The sequence below is a fragment of the Parasteatoda tepidariorum genome, chromosome 8 (genome assembly GCF_982258835.1).
Source record: "Parasteatoda tepidariorum strain Cologne lab strain chromosome 8, Ptep-v5.0, whole genome shotgun sequence".
Classification (NCBI taxonomy): domain Eukaryota; kingdom Metazoa; phylum Arthropoda; class Arachnida; order Araneae; family Theridiidae; genus Parasteatoda; species Parasteatoda tepidariorum.
This window is the reverse complement of record NC_141762.1, coordinates 88,369,685-88,391,881: the sequence shown is the minus strand read 5'-3', so window position 1 is coordinate 88,391,881 and position 22,197 is coordinate 88,369,685. Positions and strand designations below refer to the sequence as shown.

Genomic DNA, 22,197 nt, shown 5'->3' with positions numbered 1-22,197 from the left:
GGATGGTGAGTGAAAGGGAAAAAGGGCGGTGAGGATAAGGGAAAAAAATATATCGAACCGATAGAGAAGAGGACGTGAAAAAAAAGGTAGAAGGCCTAACCTCTTTGGACGCGGGGGGTCGGGGGTCTCACGAACCAAGATGGCGGCTTCCCAATGGCAGCCATTTTGTAGGGGTGCATTTGAATGGGCCAATCAGAAAAAGAGACTGCGTGTGACGGACGGGCGAGGGGGGCGGGGAGACTCGTAAGAGTGTGAATCTTTCGTTCGTTTGTGCCGTCAGTCGTTCCTGAAACTGTGTGAGGTCGTACGAAATGCTGTCGCGCGATTTCGGATTGCCGGCGTATTCTATTTTTGTAACCGAGGCAGTGTGGAAGGATGGTTAAAAAAGGGTTATCCAGTTTAAAAACAGCTGGTGGGTTTGGAACGATGAGAGGATGCCGTTTATTTTCAGGTAAGAAAGAAAAATGGCTATGATGCTTGAATGCAAACGATTATTTTAGGTATAGAAATTTATTTCTATCTAGAGATTTAAATCAATTGTTACGCTAGGCAAATAGGAGTGCTATTTTATCATACTCATTTTACGGCTACAGTTTATTCATTTTTAAAAATGAACGTTGACTGAAATAAGTGTATATCGTCTGCTTTTTTCTTTCAAAATCGGCAAGATAGATTATTAAAAACATATTCAATACAAAGATCTAAAATTGCAATTAAATTAAAAGATGTCTTCTCCTTCTTAACAACGAGATTTTAAATAAATTAAGGGTATTAATCATTCTTTAAAGGACTTTAACATTAGAGTAACATAGCTTTTTGTTTTTTAAAAGAAATGTAATGTTTTGTATATAATTAAAATAGTTTTAAATAACAAAAAGAAGTCTTTAAAAGAAATAACACAGAAAATTTTATTTTCGACTACATTTTTATAGAAAATCGTTAGGGTTGTTAAGTATTTAATATTATTGGACGTGATAAAACTCGTTTTAGTATTAAGTATGAACAAAATTTTAATTAACTGAACCTTAAAATAAGAAATTCTGCACTTGATTATTTTGTTTCTCTTAAAAAGTTATATTAGTTCACATAAATTTTTATTTACAGCCAGTTTATTAAAACTTATTACAATTCACATAAAAGTATTGTTATTTTTTTAAAGTTATGTTAGTTTATATGCCATTCATTACAACCAGTTTATTAAAATTTATTACAATAAAATCTATCAACTATTTTTAAAATTCATCACAATGTTAATACACTAATTTTTTTTTCTCTTTTAAATTATGCCAGTTAGTTGGACCTTAACGTTTTAATTTGAAGAAGATACTTTTTACAAAGAAGTTCATCAGTGTTAGTGTCATTAACAGAAAAACTGCTTTGTCTTTTTGTAATTTACTTTATAATAAAAAAAATCTCTTGATTAAGAATTTTATGTTTGCATGACTGAACTGAAAAAAAACTAACAATGTTATTTCTAAATTCTTAAATTAACACATACTATTTTTTATTGCACGAAATTTTAAATTTTTGTATTTTCTTTTTTATTTCATGGAAAGTAATTATGAAAAGTTCCTACTAATTTCTGAATTCTCAAGTAAATCAATTCTACGTTTTATTGCATGCAATATTTCGATTTTTCTTCATCATCCTTATTATTTCTAGGAAAGTATAGTTTGAACATTCTTAACTTTGAGTTAATGTGAACATAAAATAAATGAACATTTAATTTTAAAAACAAGCTGGTTACAATTATCTAGTTAAAACGCCTTGTTAATTAATACCGGAGAATTTTACTTTTTTTACAAATGTAAATGTTTCACTTCACTCAGAGTAAGTTGTGCATTTTACACTTGTTTTGTTGTTTTGAACGATTGAAAAAATTTTTTTTTCATCTGCATTGTATTTTAAAGTGCTTTTCCTTCAATACTTGATATTTTTTATTAAATAAGTGTTGCTAAATAAGATTCAAGTTTTTTTTATTTTAAAAACCTTTTTCTTTTCATTTTAGATTAGATTCTTCTTCATGCATAAACATTTCACATCCGATCAACTAGCAATATGTCTTTGGCTAAATAATTAATAATTTGAATATTTCTATAATTCTTTTAAAAATAAATACATAAAAACTTACTACGATTGCTTTTCTCTTTTTTTTGAAATTCTGAAAAAAAAAATGAATTTATTTAGTAAATCAATGAAAAATATATTGTCATATAATGCATATAGTTATACATAAAAACAAGACAATTTCTTTTTGCTGGGCTTACCACTTACTTAAATTATAACAATATTTCTTTAATATTTATTGTAGGAGTTTAATTAAAAAATTTGAAATGATGAATGCTTTAACAAAAAATATTCACTGAAGTAATTGAAACATCATTTATGAAATTTATCATTGAAAATATCTTTATATAAAAACTTAATGATTAGATATTTAACCCAACATAAATTATCAAATTAGATTTTAATTTTAAAATCTGAATCATGCAGTTACAATTTAAAAAAAAAAAGCTTTTAAATGTATTTTTTAGAATAAAGTTTGGTAGATTTCTTTACACTCATTGATATGATTGCTTAAAGCGATAGTAGTGCTGTTAAAATAGTGGAATGTATAAATTATTTGTTAGTATAATAGGGCAATTTGACAATAAATTTAAGTATTGAAAGATTGGCACATTTTCCAAGGTGAAATGTGTTATATTTTCATAGTCATACAGCATAAACAAAAATAAATAAACACGTAATGTTGATTTGTTTTTGTTAGAGCTTTTTTTTTTTAGAATATTTTTTGTATGTACATATATGCACCATCAAATTTATTGATTAATTGTGGATAAATACATTATCTTGTTTATTTTTAAAAAGGATAGTTTGTTTCATAAATTTTTCTCAAGACTTGGTAGATTTATAAATTCTTATTCATCCATTATTTTATTTTTGCGAATAAGTTTTGAGATGCCTTAGAACTCTACTTTAAATATCCTGCACACAGATTTAGAATTTTTTTCTTTATTTTTCAAAACAAGCATACTTGGAGAAGTACATATTTAGAAATATCTTTTTAAGTACATTTTTATTATTTACAAATTTATAAAAATTTTAAGAAATGTGTGACAATTTAAACATTTAAAATATATCTACTTAAAACGATTGATGTTTTAAGAAGCTTTTTAACTATTTTCAAAAAAACATTTTTTGGTAAATTTGTATTGATAATATGTATTAATGATAAAATCAACAACATGATTGTCGAAGATAAAAATATAACCTTTTTAATTAAGTATGATCGCAATTGAAACATATTTATATTTACATTATTCTACCACACTGTAAAAAATCCGAATCAATTTACGTTAAAAAGTACCGGCACTCAAAATACCTTTTAGCATAAAATCTATTTTCACCGGAACATGTTACGGAAAAAAAAAGTACCGTAATTTTTATGGTAATAATTATCGGTAATCACTGAATTAATTTAACTAAATAAATATTATTGTAAAAATTAAGGTATAATGTTTTACGGTAAAAATGGATTTTTGGGTTTTATAGATGATGCACCCAAAGTGCCGGTACTTAATACTTTAATTTAATCTGGAATTTTTTACGATGTAGTTTAGAGCTATATTTTAAAAAAAATAATTAAAGAATTTAAAGATTAGGATTATACAAAAAAATATTTTTGTCGACGGTATTGATGATAACTGCATGGAGAATATGGCATTTAATTTAAAAGGAAACAATATGTTTTTCAAGCGAATTTACTAACATCTTTAACATTTTAAAGATAAAAAAAAAATTTATTTACAGTAAAAAAAAATTTTTTTATTTACAGTAAAAAAAATTATATAAAATTATTTAAATTTTGATTATAAATATTTTTTTCTCCGTCACTTTTTAAGTTCTGTTAATTTAATGTTAGACTTTCATACTAGGTTTTCATGATTTAAGCTAGCATCTTCAAATGGCAAGGCCAAAACGAATTTTGCCTCTTGTAAGGGCAAAAACTAAGCAAATTTTTCACGAATAGAATGTGCGCTGGTTCTAATTTTAAGTTACATTAATACTTTTGTATTTTACGTTTACGTGTGTTCCAAATATTTTTCTTAGTGTATGCAGAAATTTAAATTTTAATAATTTTTCGTAACCTCTCATCTTCATATGTATGACAGATATTTGACGTGCAGTGAAACTTCCGTAAGTTGACCACTTGCGATGCAACGCCTTATAGTGCTCAACTGAGATAGGTGATCAACTAAGATGCACGATCAGCTGAGATAGATCAACTTAAAGAGGTGGTGAGTCATTGTTTTTCCTTATCATTTCTTATTTCATGCTGTTTTTAAATAATTTTATTCACATTGTTCGTGTTTGTGTTTTCGTGGTATCAAACCAGGGGTCTGTTTAGAAGAAATTTGGGTCCGTTAACGGACCCTTCACAAAATATCTTTTCATAAAAACGGACCCTTCACAAAATATTTTAACTTAAAAACGGATCCATCACAAAATGATTTTTTCTTTTTATCGGACCCTTCACAAATTTGTTTACCTTCATTATTATTTTGTTAATCGAATAAACCCTTTCCAGGGCAGAAAACAAGAAAGATGGATGTAAACGAATTAAGTTTTGTCTTCGGCAGACGATTCTTTCATTATTCGTCCGAAATTAATATTCTGCGTTCAGCAGTATAGGTTAAATACCAAATATTTGTATGTTGCATCTCTAATATAGAAGCAGTAGTTGTTGTTTATTTTTTTAAATTTAATTTTTTTAATTAAAATTATACAGTGTTGAGCATAATCTTGTATGTCTTTACAATTTAAAAACTCCTTGAAAAAGTTTTTTTTTGCAATAACGGACCCTATTTGCACAAATTCATAAAGGCGGACCCTGGTTGAAAGAATGTGAGTAATTTTTTCACAATTTCACGAAAAACGGACCTTTCACAAAATGTCTGGACAGACCCCTGCAAACAGAAGGAAGATAATTTTTTAACATGATTTTAAATTTTATTTGTTAAATACATTGATATCATTATAAGATATCCAATAACAGTATTTTAAGAAAGTAGATTCCTTACCATAATGAATTACAATTTGTTATGTAAATTAAGTATTAAATTGATTTGTTTACAAAGCAAAGCAGATATACATATTTTAGCGATGTATTTCAGTGATATATATATATATATATATATATATATATATATATATATAATGTTGTTCAAAAGTTCAAAATGTAGAGAAAACATAATTATGTAATAAAATAATTATGAAAACATAAATATGTAAGAAAACATAATTAATTCAAAATGTAGAGAAAACATAAAAAATTACAAAACAATGAAAATGAAACTTATTGTTTTTCTTAATTTATATATATATATATATCTGTTAATAATAATTTCTCAAAATATAAAGGCAGAAGAATATATATGTGCAATCAGAAAACCTAAAATTATATATTTTTAAACATTTTAAAATTTATTTTATTACTTGTACTTACTTTTTTATTACAAAAGCCCACAAAGCGTTCAATGCTTTTTCACAAATTCAGGGAAAAATAAAAGTGAATGTAATATATTAGAAATTTTCCTGAAAACGATTTTATTTTTCTTGTCAACTTATGAACGGTCTTAGAATAACATTCAACAGTACTCCTAAATTTAATTTATTTCACTGGTTAACATATAAAATAGACAGGTGGTCAATGCCTTGTATTAAATAGGATAAGGTCGGTTCTTGGTAATAAAGGCTACTTAGACTAGTGGTCAATTAACAAGGGAGGTCAGCTTGACAGGTTTTTACTGCATCATTGTTTATACTTTTGTTGAGAGATAGTAATACATGGAATTTCAAGTTTATTCAGTTAAATTAAAAAGAAGAATTGTTTATTTTATAATAGTTTTGATTATTTGCAGATAAACACTAAGAGAGATGTTCTGACCGATGTTAGCAAATAGAATCATGATCGCTGCTGGAATCAGACTGTAAGAAGTCTGTGGATTATACTCGAAAAAATATGCAAGAATATAATTACATTGAGTTGAAAGCAAGAATTAAATCTTAGGTATGAATTCTTGTAACTGAATTAATATGCAAGAATATAATTACATTGAGTTGAAAGCAAGAATTAAATCTTAGGTATGAATTCTTGTAACTGAATTTCATGAATTCTATTCTATTCAATTCCAATCCAATGTATTTGTTTAGTAAATCATGCATTTTATTTTTACCTTATAGGTAAATTACAAAATTACATAATCTTTTTAATTTTTAGATGGTTTTATTCTCATACTTCTATCTTACAGCAATTTTTTTTTTCCTTTAGATTAATAACTAGTACAGTTTTGATTATTTTGTTAATTTAATATTTTGTAGTGATGCATAATATAATAAAGATGCTTGCGTTTAGTTTTTATTAAACATATTTGCATTCTTCTGAACACAAAATTTTAATAACTTCAGTAAATTTAAATTTTCATTTTTTTTAAAAATGTGTATGCTATAAGTGAAATTCTATTATTAGATGAAAAAATATTCTTAACTATAAAGAGCATACTTTTTATTACTTATTATTTTATTGAAACTGATACTAAAAAAACTTTTTGAGCTAAATGAAATTATTACTACTTTTACGTATTAAAGTAAAATTATCTATTGTTTCGTTAAAAAAATTATTTAAAAACAAAACAAGAATTATGTTTATTAAAATTTTTTAAAGAAAATTGTTTTAAATTCGTCGAAATATTTACTATAAATTACTAAATTTTTATTAAATTTGTATCTTAACATGTAGTATTGTTATTTTATTCGTGGCGTGACATAAATGTTATTTTGTTGTTTAATTTTATTACGTCAACAAATATTTTTCTTTTCTTACATATTTGTGAAAAACTTGTATAACATAATTTAACTCTTGTTCAAAAGCATTGGAAGAACTAAGGTATTTATGTAAAACACAAAAAATTGATTTTTTTTTTCTTTAGTTATATACATACTTTTTATATTGACTTGAAACCAAATAGAGTACTAATATACTGCAATGAGAATGTTTAGTTAGAAATCAACTTTTGAGTACTAAATATGATTAAAGATGACCTAATAGTATATGGCCAAGATTGTATTTATTTCATAAACCTTCCATTTTTGACAACTTCATCTCAGCTACATTTCAATTTTCAACACGATTGTCATCGTTTTAAATCACGATTTTAATCATTTGACTTGTTTATTAAAAAATAATTAGTTTAAATCATGAATGTAAATTTGCTCTGCCTTTCAAGATGTTCGGAATAGTGGAAACAAAAGGTGTATTATTTCTAATTCAAGATTAAAATATTTGTATGCATATTGACAACAAATAAACATAGAAAAAAAGTTGCATTTTTTAAAAACGACGCAATGATAAGTTATATTATTGATAAATATATATTTAATTTTCATCTGAAAGTAATTTATATTTTTTTAAAGAATCTTTCTCCTTTTATTTTATTTTTTACTAGGGTATAATTATATCATATTTGACTTTCTAACAGAAAAATCTTAAATTAACAATACAAAACGACAGCAATTTATTAAGGAGAAAAATAATATAGTTGACGTAGGGGTGAAGTCAAACAATTTATCACTAGCAAAAAAGGTTTTTACATTCCTCACTGAGACTCCGTAATATGAAATGAATAAAACAAATATTTGTTTTTATTTTAAAACCACCATTACTTTCTTTATTTTTTTTCGTACCTAAAAGTGAACAAAAACATAGTTTAAATTAAAATTTTAAAATCACCCACTACACAATCTAACTGCAAGTTTAACAGAAATTGTTTGTAAAATAGATACTAATCTATTTTACAAACTATTTTATTATCTATTATCTATTTTACAATTGTTTGTAAAATAGATAATAATAATTATGAATCGTACTCTATGAATTATGGTATAGGGATCCTGAATTATGGGATAGTTTAAATTAAAATTTTAAAATCACCCATAACACAATCTAAGGGCACGTTAAACAAAAATAGTTTGTAAAATAGTTACTTATGCATTATGAATCTTGCTCTATGAATTATGGTATAGGGATCCTGAACTATGGGATTTAATAAAAATTATAAATATATGAAAGTCAGCTGCACAGTCTGATAATAAATGTTAAATAAATTTCAGCAAAATAGTGGGTAATTTACAAAATAGATGGCAAATAGTACATGAATTACAATATATGAATTATGAAATACTTAATAAAATAAAATTGATGCCGTTTAGTTGGCAAACTTTAATAGAATTGTTAAACAGAAAATTTTTCGAAATGGATTCTAATTTTACTTGAATCACGCAAAAAAATTATTTCCTTTGGGCCTTTAAACTGAACAATCACCTTACAAATTTTGATTTTACAATAACAAAAGTAACAAACTATTTAGAGAACAAAAATGATTATCAATTTTCCGATTATAGAGATGAAATGAAATACATCAAACGCGCTGTTATCAAAACAAACTTTTTTTTCTCATAAAACAAAACTTATAAAACTATTTTAATTGTAACTGTCAAAATAAATAAATAAATGCAATAAATTCCTGTTTTATGCCTATCATTCGAACGATGTATCAATTGTCATCACATGTTTATAGTAACGTATGAGTAGCAAGCATCAATTATGTGCTACACTGTAATGGGAGAACCAATGGAGAGCCATTCTTCAGGTTTTGTGATCCAGGGTGACTCCCACAGCCCCCGGGGAATAGTTCTGGCACCCCCCCCCCCACCACCCACGATAAACAGTTCATTCCAGGCACCATCCAAACTGCAAATTCTGTAGAAAAGCCATTCTAGAATTGTTTTCGGAAGCTGCTAGATAAAATTCTCATGTGTGGTAACTTTCCCCATAGATTCAATAAACGCCGATTCAGTTTGCAACGTAACTTGATTCAAACATACTTTATGAGTGTCGGTAGTGATTCTATCATAATATATTAAATTTGACCAATCACATTCTTTCTAGGTTTATACTTTTAGTTGGAATTATACTGATGCTTTTGATTAATAAAAGAGTGGGCCGATATGTGTTGTTTTATAACCCGGATAAAATTTAGATTGCAGAAGAAATGCAATATAAATAAAAATGAATATGCCGAAGATGTAAAATGAATGAATTAGAAATAAAAAATGCCGCTTGGAATGGTTCGTTTAATCTATCTAATAAATTAAATTATGTATCAATACACAGAACCTGGTTAAATTATTAGACCCCACAGTAAGATTCTATGTAAAATCTTAATTATCAGATGATACTATACAGCTTTATTGTTTTTACGCGACTGAAACCGGTTTGCACTTGTTTACGTTAGTGTATCAATGGGTTGAATTAGGCGATACATAATACAGATTCGACGATTGGATAGATTAGAGGATATATTATATAAATGTAGAATATTTATTATATCAGGTGTTATATTAGTATATTGTAATAATTAGATCAAATTATTAGACGCACTGTAGCTTTTTAATAATTACATGTTTTGCACGAGTTTATATGCAATACTTTTATATTTAAACATACATGTAATGGGTTTTTATTCAGGAGATTTTTTATATACTTCCTATTTGTATTTATTTTTAATGTATTGCATTACAATGTTAACCCATTGATACATGAACGTAAACAAGTGCAAACCGGTTTCAGTCGTGTAAAAACAATAAAGCTGTATAGTATCACCTGATAATTAAGATTTTACGTAGAATCTTTAGTGCGTCTAATAATTCGGCCAGGGACTGTATATACATTATATTATTTGTTCCCTACACATATGTTAATACTTTGAATGTTAAAAGTGATGTTTCATTATTTATATTTATTATTCCTTTCTAATTATTTTTTTTTCCTATTTTCTAATCTATAATAATATTTTAAATCTATCATCCATCACAATTAACTAATGCACGAAGCTATAAATGGAAACAAATGTTCTAGATTGGTTATTTTTTTTGCCTGTTATATATAATATACTCTGAATGTTCAAACTAATTTTATTGAAAATACCTGCATAGCGTTGAAATAAAAAAAAATTTATTTTCGTCGACCGAAAATTATTATTTTTTCTTTTTTCTTCACACATGTTAAATAAAAGAGTATATGCGTATTTGTACTACTTGAAATTATGAAGCTAACATGCATGAAATTATGAATTGAGGTAAATGTATTTGTTATTATTTGCACATTAAATGAACCATAATTCGAAAATCGGGAATGTTACAACAGTAAAAATGCTCAAAATAATAAACTTTTTTTTTTTTGCATTCATTGCCCAAAAAAATTTAACAATAACGGAAAATATAGGAATTTTTTGTTGCTGTTTATATTTAAAACGTGGGATTTTTTTATGAGAGTAAGGTCGTATTTTCCCACCAAAATTTCGCTGCTGTTACAAACCGTAAGGACCATAGCCTTTATAATTAAAATAAAATGCATGAATACATAAAAATTATCTATTCAATGATTTCATTTTGTATTTTAAAAGAGCAGGCTTTGTGATTTAAAGCGACGTTTGGTAAGCGATCTTAGAATTATTAACAAAATTAAAGGAATTAGTAGTTAAACAATTTTTATTCGATTACTAAAATATTGCATCTCAGGTTTTTGCTGAAAATTTTGATCTTTATAAAGAATGCATTTTTTAACTATCAATTGTTAAACGTTACATTGAAAAAATTATACATTTTAATTCTGTTTTAAAATTTATTTAAAACAGGCTTACCTCACATTATAAATAGTACTAAAAAATTAAAAACTATGGTATTTATTACTAGAAAAGTTAATACTTGCGTTTGCGAGCTAAAATATTTTTCTACTGAAATAGTCTTAAATTTCATCATCTAAGATATGAAGTTTTGAAACAAATTAACAATGATAAAAATTTTCAACGTTTTGAAACAATGATTTAAATAGGGATTTCTCTCAGAACGTGAATTTCAAAGCAAATTACATTCAAGTTATTAAACACTTGTGAATGAAAATATGCGGTAATACTTGTTTTAAATATACCGTGATTAATATACGCTAATACTAGTTTGTGAGTGAAAATATACAGTAATATTCGTTAGTTAACTAATTTTCTAGTTTTAAGCAAATCATTTTAAAATGATACAAGTTCTGTTCATATACTAACATAGAACCGAGAAAAAAAAAATGAATTCTTATATTCCATCCCTTCCCAAAATTATTGAATAGAAATGAAATATTATTAATATGAAACGTAAATTAATACATGAAATTAAATACGAAGTGTTTTTTTTCCCACAGAGAAATTTAATAAGAGTTTCTATTCGAATGCTAGAGCGTATAAAAAGACGCGCTTTTTTAAATTTTTTTTTTTAATCAATTCGTGCCAAAATGGCAACAGGTCGGGCCAATACGTTTTTAGTGCCACGCTACGACAAAAAGCTTAACTACTATTTTTAATTGAATTTAGGAAGTTCTTGGTAATCGTTTGGTTTGGCTTTTAAAAAAGCTTAGTTGTTAAAGAATGAACACAAGTATCTTTTGCTAAGTAAATTATGATTTATTTTAATTTCTCACCATTATTTTAATTTCTCACCTCTTATATTTATTTTTATATGGATGACATGCATCATTAATACCTTCAAACTAATAGGAGAATAAATATGGAAAAGTGTTAATAATGTAGAACACTTTATTTCTGTTTACCGTAGAATACATCCAATCACAAAATTAAATAAACAAAGTAAATAAAAATTTGATAGAAATGGTTTTTACGAATAATATAACTACAATCTGAGATAAAAGATTTGGAACTGATTTGAAAGTTTTATGTGCTACTAAAATCCACAGAGTAAAAAACTTCAAAACACTAGCATAAATCCTAGTAATCCAACCTTAAATCAATAATTTTTATTAAAATGAAGAATGAAAACTCAACTTTAAAACAATAAGTCACAAAGAATATTCTTTCATGATATAAAATCGTACAGAAGTAAATAAAAATATGACACAGATACTACTCCGTTGAGTGTCAACTATTTTAATCTACTGTATGAACTAACAGTTTCCTCTAAGTGTTGCTAGAGGGCTTTGATGACGAAAAATTGCTTTGCCGTATGTCATTAGCCTTACTCTTCTAACCTCTATAATAAGTTGTCAGTAAAAAGAAAGTTTTATAAAATACAAATTAAAAATATTAGTTCATATAAATAATTTGCTAGTTTTAAACAAATCATTTTTAAATTCTAGAAATTTTGTTCATGTTAATACAGAACAATAAAATAAAATATAAAATTAAATCATAGTTTCCTACATTTCGCAAAACTAAACATTACTTTAAAGTGTTTTTTTTCTTTATTCTCTTCGATTAAAAAAACTTTTAATGGTGAAAAATTACTATGTCGTGTGTCATTGGCTTTACTCTTCTGACCTCTTATATAAGTTGGCAGTAAAAAGAAAGTTTCATGAAATACAAGTTAAAAACATTAGCTCATATAAATAATTTACTAGTTTCATTAAACAAATCGTTTTTGAATGATACAAATTCTGTTCATACTAATACAGAACAATAAAATAAAAAATAAAATGAATCCATAGTTTCGCGATACTAAACATTACTTTGAAGTTTTTTTTTTAAAATTATTTTTATCATATTCGATTAAAAAAAACTTTTGATGGGGAAAAATTGTTTTGCCGTTCGTCATTAGCCTTACTCTTCTAACCTCTAAAATAAAAACTCGTCAGTAAAAAGATAGTTTTGCGAGTTATAAATTAAAAATACTAGTTAATGTGATAAAATTCAATAGTTATTAACAAATCATTTTTGAATTATCAGGGGTCTGTTTAGAAGAAATTTGGGTCCATTAACGGACCCTTCACAAAATATCTTTTCATAAAAACGGACCCTTCACAAAACATTTTAATTTAAAAACGGACCCTTCACAAAATAATTTATCTTTTAATCGGACCCTTTACAAATTTGTTTATCTTCATTATTGTTTTGTTAATCGAATAAACCCTTCCGAGGAAGGGGGGGGGGAGAAAGACAGTTGTAAAAGAACTAAATTTTGTCTACGGCAGACGCTTCTTCCTTTATTCGTTCGAATTGAATATTCTGCGTTCAGCAGTATAGGCTAAATACCAAATATTTATATGTTATATCGCTAATTTAGTAGCTGCATTTGCTGTTTATTTTTTGAAATTTAATTTTTTTAATTATAATTTTACAGTATTGAGTATAATCTTGTATGTCTTTACAATTTAAAAACTCCTTGAAAAAGTTTTTTTTTTACCATAACGGACCCTATTTTCACAAATTTACAAAAGCAGGGCCCTGGTTGAAAGAGTGTGACTTAACGTTTATTTTATATTCACAAATAACGAGTAATTTTTTCACAATTTTACAAAAACAGAACCTTTTACAAAATGTCTGGACAGACCCCTGAAAATTCAATAGTTATTAACAAAATCATTTTTGAATTATACAAATTCCATTTATACTAATACAAGAACAAGGAAAGCAAACATGTTTGAAAGTGAAAATTCTTCAAGCAGCGTCAGCCACTGAAGTTGTTATAACCTTCTCTTCCTGAGCAGTTGGTACTTCTGCTTAGAACATTTTCTTTCAACTTCCGTTCGGGAATTTCTCTTTCGATGGCAGAGTCCGCCCTATTCTAGTTTTCTATTGTAGAGGGAAGTTCGAAACGGAATGGGAGGAGGCGCCCCCCTTGTTCCATTCCATGTTCTTACAAATGTCAAGAGTTCTTTTTTTTCTTCCTTACCTTTTCTTACAAATAGAGAAGATCTCTACTTAGTTCAGTAATGAAGGACCTGAGAGTGATATTTTATTTTCTAGAATCATTTGTTCCATAAAGTTTCGAATGACCTAAAAGAACTTCTCCGATCTGTTATGTTCAAATTTCGTCTTCTTCTTTTCCAGCTAAATGAAGACGGAAGTTCGGACCCCGAGTTATAATGATGCTGTTGTCGTTTTTTTTGCTGAAATTCTGCTGTATTTTCTCGTTTCATTAGAGAACTTTTCATTCTTCAACTTTGTTGAAAATGACCAGTGGGGTAAGTAAGAGCAGACGATTCTTAAGAAAGAAGTATTCAAGCAGTGAGTTCCATTGATATAATACTATTAACTGTAGTTTCGTTTTTAAAAAAAAATTTAGTTGTGTGTACAGCTTGATTTTTGTTTTAAAAAAATATTTAAGGGAAAATGTAATTTAAAAGACACAGTTTCTTTTTAATGTTGAAATGCAGCATACACTATCGTACGTGCTTTCTATAAGACATGTATATAAAATTTGATTTACAAATTTTATGATATGATTTATGTACTCAGCTGTGCATATATCCTAAGAGCAGACGATTCCTAAAAAAGAAGTATTCAAGCAGTGAATTCCATTGATATAATACTATTAACTGTAGTTTCGTTAAAAAAAAATTTATTATAAGTACAGTTTGACTTTTGTTTTGAAAAAATATTCAATATTTAAGGGAAAATGTAATATAAAAGATACAGTTTCTTTTTAATGTTAAAATGCAGCATACACTATCGTACGTGTTTTCTATAAGACATGTATATAAAAATTGATTTACAAATTTTATGATATGTTGTATGTACTCAGCTGTACATATATCATAAGAGCAGACGATTCTTAAAAAAGAAGTATTCAATCAGTGAGTTCCATTGATATAATACTATTAACTGTAGTTCCGTTTTAAAAAATTTTTTAGTTGTGTGTGTAGCTTGATTTTTGCTTAAAAAATATTCAATATTTAAGGGAATACGTAATTTAAAAGATACAGTTTCTTTTTAATGCTAAAATGCAGCATACACTATCGTACGTGTTTTCTATAAGACATGTATATAAAAATTGATTTACGAATCTTATGATATGATTTATGTACTCAACTGTATCATAAGAGCAGATGATTCTTAAAAAAGAAGTATTCAAGCAGTGAATTCCATTGATATAATACTATTAACTGTAGTTTCGTTGAAAAAAATTTTATTATAAGTACAGTTTGATTTTTGTTTTGAAAAAATATTCAATATTTAAGGGAAAATGTAATATAAAAGATACCGTTTCTTTTAAATGTTAAAATGCAGCATACACTATCGTACGTGTTTTCTATAAGACATGTATATAAAAATTGATTTACAAATTTTATGATATGTTGTATGTACTCAGCTGTACATATATCATAAGAGCAGACGATTCTTAAAAAAGAAGTATTCAATCAGTGAGTTCCATTGATATAATACTATTAACTGTAGTTCCGTTTTAAAAAATTTTTTAGTTGTGTGTGTAGCTTGATTTTTGCTTAAAAAATATTCAATATTTAAGGGAATACGTAATTTAAAAGATACAGTTTCTTTTTAATGCTAAAATGCAGCATACACTATCGTACGTGTTTTCTATAAGACATGTATATAAAAATTGATTTACGAATTTTATGATATGATTTATGTACTCAACTGTATCATAAGAGCAGATGATTCTTAAAAAAGAAGTATTCAAGCAGTGAATTCCATTGATATAATACTATTAACTGTAGTTTCGTTAAAAAAAAATTTTATTATAAGTACAGTTTGATTTTTGTTTTGAAAAAATATTCAATATTTAAGGGAAAATGTAATATAAAAGATACAGTTTCTTTTTAATGTTAAAATGCAGCATACACTATCGTACGTGTTTTCTATAAGACATGTATATAAAAATTGATTTACAAATTTTATGATATGTTGTATGTACTCAGCTGTACATATATCATAAGAGCAGACGATTCTTAAAAAAGAAGTATTCAATCAGTGAGTTCCATTGATATAATACTATTAACTGTAGTTCCGTTTTAAAAAATTTTTTAGTTGTGTGTGTAGCTTGATTTTTGCTTAAAAAATATTCAATATTTAAGGGAATACGTAATTTAAAAGATACAGTTTCTTTTTAATGCTAAAATGCAGCATACACTATCGTACGTGTTTTCTATAAGACATGTATATAAAAATTGATTTACGAATTTTATGATATGATTTATGTACTCAACTGTATCATAAGAGCAGATGATTCTTAAAAAAGAAGTATTCAAGCAGTGAATTCCATTGATGTAATTCTATTAACTGTAGTTTCGTTTAAAAAATATTCAATATTTTAGGGAAAATGTAATTTAAAAGATACCGTTTCTTCTTAATGTTAAAGTGCAGCATAAAACTATCTTCCGTGTTTTATATAAGACATATGTATATAAAAATTGATTTACAAATTTTATTCAAATTTATAGTTAACTGAACAAAGATTAACTACACAAAGCTAAAAACTGTCGTGATACTATTTATTTTCTTTTAAAAAATTCTTTTAAGTAGAAAAGAAGTCTGTATTACTATTATTATAAGCAAACTACTCTGTTAATTGTAAATTTCCAAATTAATTTTGTTTTCGTAAATAAAAAGAAAAAAAAATAGACATAATATCAGATGAGGAAAATTTTAAAATTTAAAGCAAACATGATTCGTTTAGCAAAAATGTAAAAGTAAAATTGTACTTAAAAATAATAGATAACCATACACCTCTTTTTTTTTTTTTTTTTTTTAAATAAATGATAGGTTGATTATTCGTTAAGTCCATGAAGATGTTATGAATAATTTTTTTTAAAAATAGAATTTAAAGCAAATCTAATTCCTTTTTTGTATTTTTTAAATAATAAAATAGGTGAGTTATTCAGGGAACCCCGTAATGAAATTATAAATAAATTTGTTATAAATCGAATGTGAAAACAAACCTAATTTTTAAAAAAATATATATAAAAGTACAGTAATACTTTCTATAATGTTAAAACATTGTAGAAAGATTTTTTCGTAAAAATGTTTTACTGTCGAAAGTGTTTTATTTTACAGTATTGAGTTATCCAGCGTTTTTTATTTATTTATTTTTTTTCTTTCAGTTTTACTTCTCAGTGAAAGATTGCTAGGAAATTCATCAATTTTTATCAATTATTATTTTTTTTAAGTTGCCAGCAGTAATTAATACTAATTTAACCCATATTACTAACGGTATGTGAAATTTTAGAATATATTTTGGAGTATGCGTAATTTATATTTTTAATAAAATTAATATTATGCATTTTATACGTAATTTTGTGTTTCATGTTTATAATAATGAGTTTATAAGAAATTGTTTGCCAATATTACTTTTAAAATATTCATGAATTCTACATATTTACATATTCAAATTGTTATCCAATATTCACATCAAACTACGCAATTCATATTTACTGAATCTATTTGAAATTGAATAAGGTTACAGCTTGAAAGAATTAATATAATGCATTATGAAGCATATATGTTTTATTGCATGATATGTATGCATATGTGACATATTTAATGTATACATGTTATGTATACACATTTAATATTATTATATATAAAACTCATAACATGTAATTTCGATTAAAACATTGTTCATTATTGCATATCTTTTTATTACTCTTTATTTAGAGATTTACATATGCTATTATTACTTACGTTTATAAAACTCTTGTTAAGCCAAAACTTTTCTTGTTCTTTAGAAAAAAAACATATTTTAAAAATTGAAAAAAAAATCATTATCTGAATAATAAATTATGTATTATTATATGCACAAATTGAAACCTAAAATATTTTAATATAAGAATTGATGACCGAAAAAACTTACACTGACTTGAAGAAAGTAATTCAAGATTTAACGTTGCTTCGATTTTTAATTACCCTTCACTAGGTACCAAAAAAATAAGGTACCTCACCTTTATTTTCAGCACACTTATTTTAAAGCTCTATCTTTACACTGTTTCACTTTATTTTCAAAGCAAACTAATAAATTTCTTTACCTTTAAAAATGTGCTTTAAAAATGAAATTTGGAATATAGTTCTCGGAGAAAAAATATTCTGATAAAATTACCGTATTATCGTTGCTGTATAATAAATACACTTCTGTTTTTCTTAGTTTTTTTTATTTTAAATAACGCAATTTTGGTTAATAAAACGAAACTAAACGTTATTTAAACAATCCATTTGGTTATTTTACCGTTCATATGGTAATGGTTTACCGTATGAACCGTAAGATATGAATGGATATTCATATGGTTTACCATGTGAATGAAAATAGTTTTCAGAATTATAGTTCTTATAACCACACATTTAATAAAAGCTACAAAATTGAAAACTAAATTTAATCGCAGAAATGGTTTTATGCAATTCTCTTAACTATCAAATTACCAAATTTTATCGGAAATTATAAAACCATATGTTATTGTTAATCAAAGCGCTTCGGTAATAATTACCATACTTTTTGCTGTTCATCATAGAGCAAAAAAAAAAAAAAACGGTAAATTTTACAATATTCTGTTAGTTTTGACTTTATTTTTTTCCAAGCGTTGATTGTAGATTTTTATTTTGTTCGTAGTGTAGAAGTTCATATTACATTTAAAATAATGAATGATTTTAAAATGAAATGCCAACCCCACAGCTGTTTCGATTTTTTTTTCATTAACAGAATGTAACTGCAAAATTAAATACCATTTGATTTAAAGACCTTCAAAATTGTATTTTCAGGTTTCCGCCGATTGTGTTATTTGGAAGAAACTTAAGTCTTAAATATTTTTGATAAAAATACACTGCAAAATCAGGTTTCTCAAATTAAACAAACTACGTTTCTCAAATTAAATCTCGTTTAAACAATAAATTACTTAAAATGAGTGCATGGTGTATCAATTTTGCACGGAGGAAAACGATTCGTGTAAAATTACCGTACTGTATCGCATTAACATTTCTGGCTTAAAAAAAAACAACAACATAATTTTAATTAATAAAACCAAAATATACGGTATTTATAATTATGGTATAATTTTTCAGTTGCTGTACATTCTTGTTTTCAAAATTATATTTCTTTTTACCACACATTTAGTAAAAAATACAGAACAGAAAAGTAAATTCAATCGAAAAAATGTTTTTTTTATGCCATTTTGCTTAAAAATGAGTTTTGAACAAGTCACTATATTCAATCATGAGTACATGAGGTTTTCATGAATTTTTTTTTTTTTTTTAAAGTAGTTCTTAATTTTTTTCACAGTTTCAACATCTTATTTTGTGAGTTGTGTATAATGTCCGGACAGTTATACAAAATTTTATTATAAAGATAAAAACTTATTGAGAACCAAATATAAATCATTTGCCATAAAATTATAAAACGGTGACTCAAAATGTTGCATAATAATATCATATCATATATGTTTACTCTACATATCATAGAATACAAAAACATTATTGTTAATTTTAACCTTTTTAAATTTTAATAATTAAAAATAAAAATGCAATAAAACCAGAGAATAATATTCAGAAGAAAAGACTATTACAGCAAAAATGCAGCTAAATAGAGATAGATGGAGAATTAAGAATTCTATACTATAATAACTTTTATACGGATGACAGGTAAAGATATTTAATCTTGATTTGTCATGTGATAAAACGATATCATGTGATTAAGAGATACGTCATAATGTTTCCACAATTTTCATTGGCTGCTGCATGATTAACATCATATAAGGTGACCAAATTTTGTACCGTATCATGATTCAAAATATAGATATCATTGTATAACTTTAAATTAATTTTTCTGAGTGTAATTTATGGATAGGCTAGCGTTATTTTTCAAATAAAAGTATTAACAATGTCCTTAAAATATGTATGTAGATTTATAAATTTATGAAATAATGTTGATGAAACTGATGTAATTGGGTATAATATGAAAAAAGCACAACTACTTCCACTTACTAGAAATAACATTTACCTTTTAGTTTAATTAATAAACTGAGTTTTAAATATGCTTACTAAATTCATAAACTTCGGAAAAACAACAATATAAATTATTTCCAAAGGAACTAGACTAATACAATTCCAACCTGACGAGTAGCGACTTATAACAAGACACTTCGTTTGATGCTTTTACTTGTTGCTAGAAATCAGGTTCGCAGAAAATGCTGTTTACTAGTTAAATTTAGTAGGAATAACACGATCTGTGACGTAGGCTATAGTATACCCAATTAAAATATAATTCATATAATTGAGTATACTATAGCCTACGTCACAGGTTGTGTTATTCCTACTAAATTTAACCCATGAACGGCATTTTCTGCGAGCCTAACTTCAAGCCACAAATAAACAAACGAAGTGTTTGATCGTTTAAATACCTGCTCGCCAGATTTTATTGCATTATAAAGAAAAGTAATTGATATTCGATTTTTGATTAATAATTGATGCATGTGGATAATGGCATTTATGTGGATAGTGGCATAGAATTTAGCATTGCGTCATGGTAAATGTTATTCCGACTAAGTGGAAGTAGTTGTGTTTTTTTTATATTATACCCAATTATATGTTGATAAAACTGAGTTTGAATTGAATAAAAAGTTTCTTCAAAATAGCGGACTTTATAATTGTTGACGTTCGAAAAAATGGATAAAATGGAAAAATGGACGCTAAATCATAGAATTGAGGAAATTTTTACTGCAACTTTAATAAGGTTGAGATGGTAAGTTGAGTCCTAGTTACCGTTCAATGTTGAACCCTAATATCATATAATCACGTTTCAAAGTACGATTTTATGGACTGACTTAGTCGACGAAGTTTGCTGCAAATTTGAACCACATTATTGTTCAACAGGCTCCGAAATTTCTTTAATGTAATACCAAAATAGTGTAATTGAAATCAGCTCTAACAAGGAATGTACTTCAAGTGCTACTCGTCAATCACAATAAGTTTTTATAAATAAATATAAATTCAACGATGAAATTTAGTACATAAGTAATATTCAATTATGAGTTTTAATGTGCCAGTAAATATTTAACGACACGCCCAGTAACATATACCCTCCAACATAGCAGCGCACGGTTTAGATTATCACTGCATCTGAAGATTATTTTCTACCTCAGATTTTTTATTCTTTTTTTTTTTAAGAAAAAAGTGAGAAGGAATTGTTAGTAGAAAAAAACAAAGGACAAATGAAAATTAAAGATAAAACAAAAGAAAAAATATTGCTACTTCAAAAAGACAGCTTTGATTTTTCTGTTAATTGTTTTATATGTCCGCACGCAACAAAATAACTTGAGCGCTCATTGGACCAATATTCACGAATCTCGGCTTAAGTGGCTCAGGGGATAGAATGTTTGCCCTGCGCTTACCTAAAGAAAGCAAAATATCTATGCGGTCTTATAAAATCTAAGCATCTCCCTATAAATAATAACTCAATCGCCCTTCACTAAGCCATAAAAAAGAAAGCTTAGTGAAGGGCTTGGGACAATATAATGCTAAGCTACGTTTTTAAATTAGTAAGGAAAGTTCTTTGATGAAAAACACCAAAATGTCCATTTGGGAAATAAGGCGTTTCTGTGTATTGCGCATTTCCTTCTACTCTACTTAACTTACTTCTACTCTACGTAAACTTGTAAAGTATGTATCTGGAAACAATAATAAGAAACAGTTTGATATTTAAAAAACTACTTTAAAAAAAACTGAATTTATCATTATTTTATTTCAAGCCCATCCTTTATTTTAATTTCATTATTTTTTTATGAATAATAACAAGCAGTTAATATGTAATTTTATTAAGTTTTTATTTACATAATTTTGCATCCACACCTTCTAAAATACATTTTTTTTCGTTTCTTACAGATAAATTCTACTAATTTTGCTGCAATGGAGACCGGAAAAAAGTGGTTACTTGTCGAGGCGATGAAAATACTATGTTGTATGAACATATTTTTTGTAAACACGCATATGTTTTTTTTAATTTCAAAAGTTTTATAACACAAATAAAACAAAATGCATTAATCAAAGTTCGTGTATCTGTTTTATTTGTTTAAATTAAAGCGTAATTCACTCAGCAAAGAGTGTAAAACTATTGCTATAAGATCAAATGACTTAATACTGAAATATTGCTTAACAATAAACATAATAAGTACTTTCAACTCAAAATATGAACGAGTTTACTTGAAACTTAGAAGTAATTTTATATACGTTAGATATAGGAAAAATAATAAAACGAGCATTAAATATGAGATAAGTTTGAAAAATTTATCAAAAGTTTAAGAATAAAATCTTTAGTTGGAATAATTTTTCTCAAACACTATTATTTAAAAGACTCATACTAAACAAT

General features: G+C 26.1%; 1 long non-coding RNA gene across 2 annotated transcripts; it reads left to right on the top strand.

Annotated features, from left to right (window-relative positions):
* The first annotated feature begins 231 nt into the window (after positions 1-231).
* On the top strand, positions 232-21,877 carry LOC107452460 (uncharacterized). 2 transcript variants are annotated; one of them, XR_015435929.1, is made up of 5 exons: positions 232-451; positions 4,173-4,298; positions 5,922-6,144; positions 13,944-14,077; positions 21,714-21,877. It is a non-coding gene; the product is annotated as an uncharacterized LOC107452460 (long non-coding RNA). The 2 variants fall into 2 exon arrangements; XR_015435928.1 differs by having other exon boundaries at positions 240-451; positions 5,922-6,070.
* Positions 21,878-22,197: the final 320 nt, after the last annotated feature.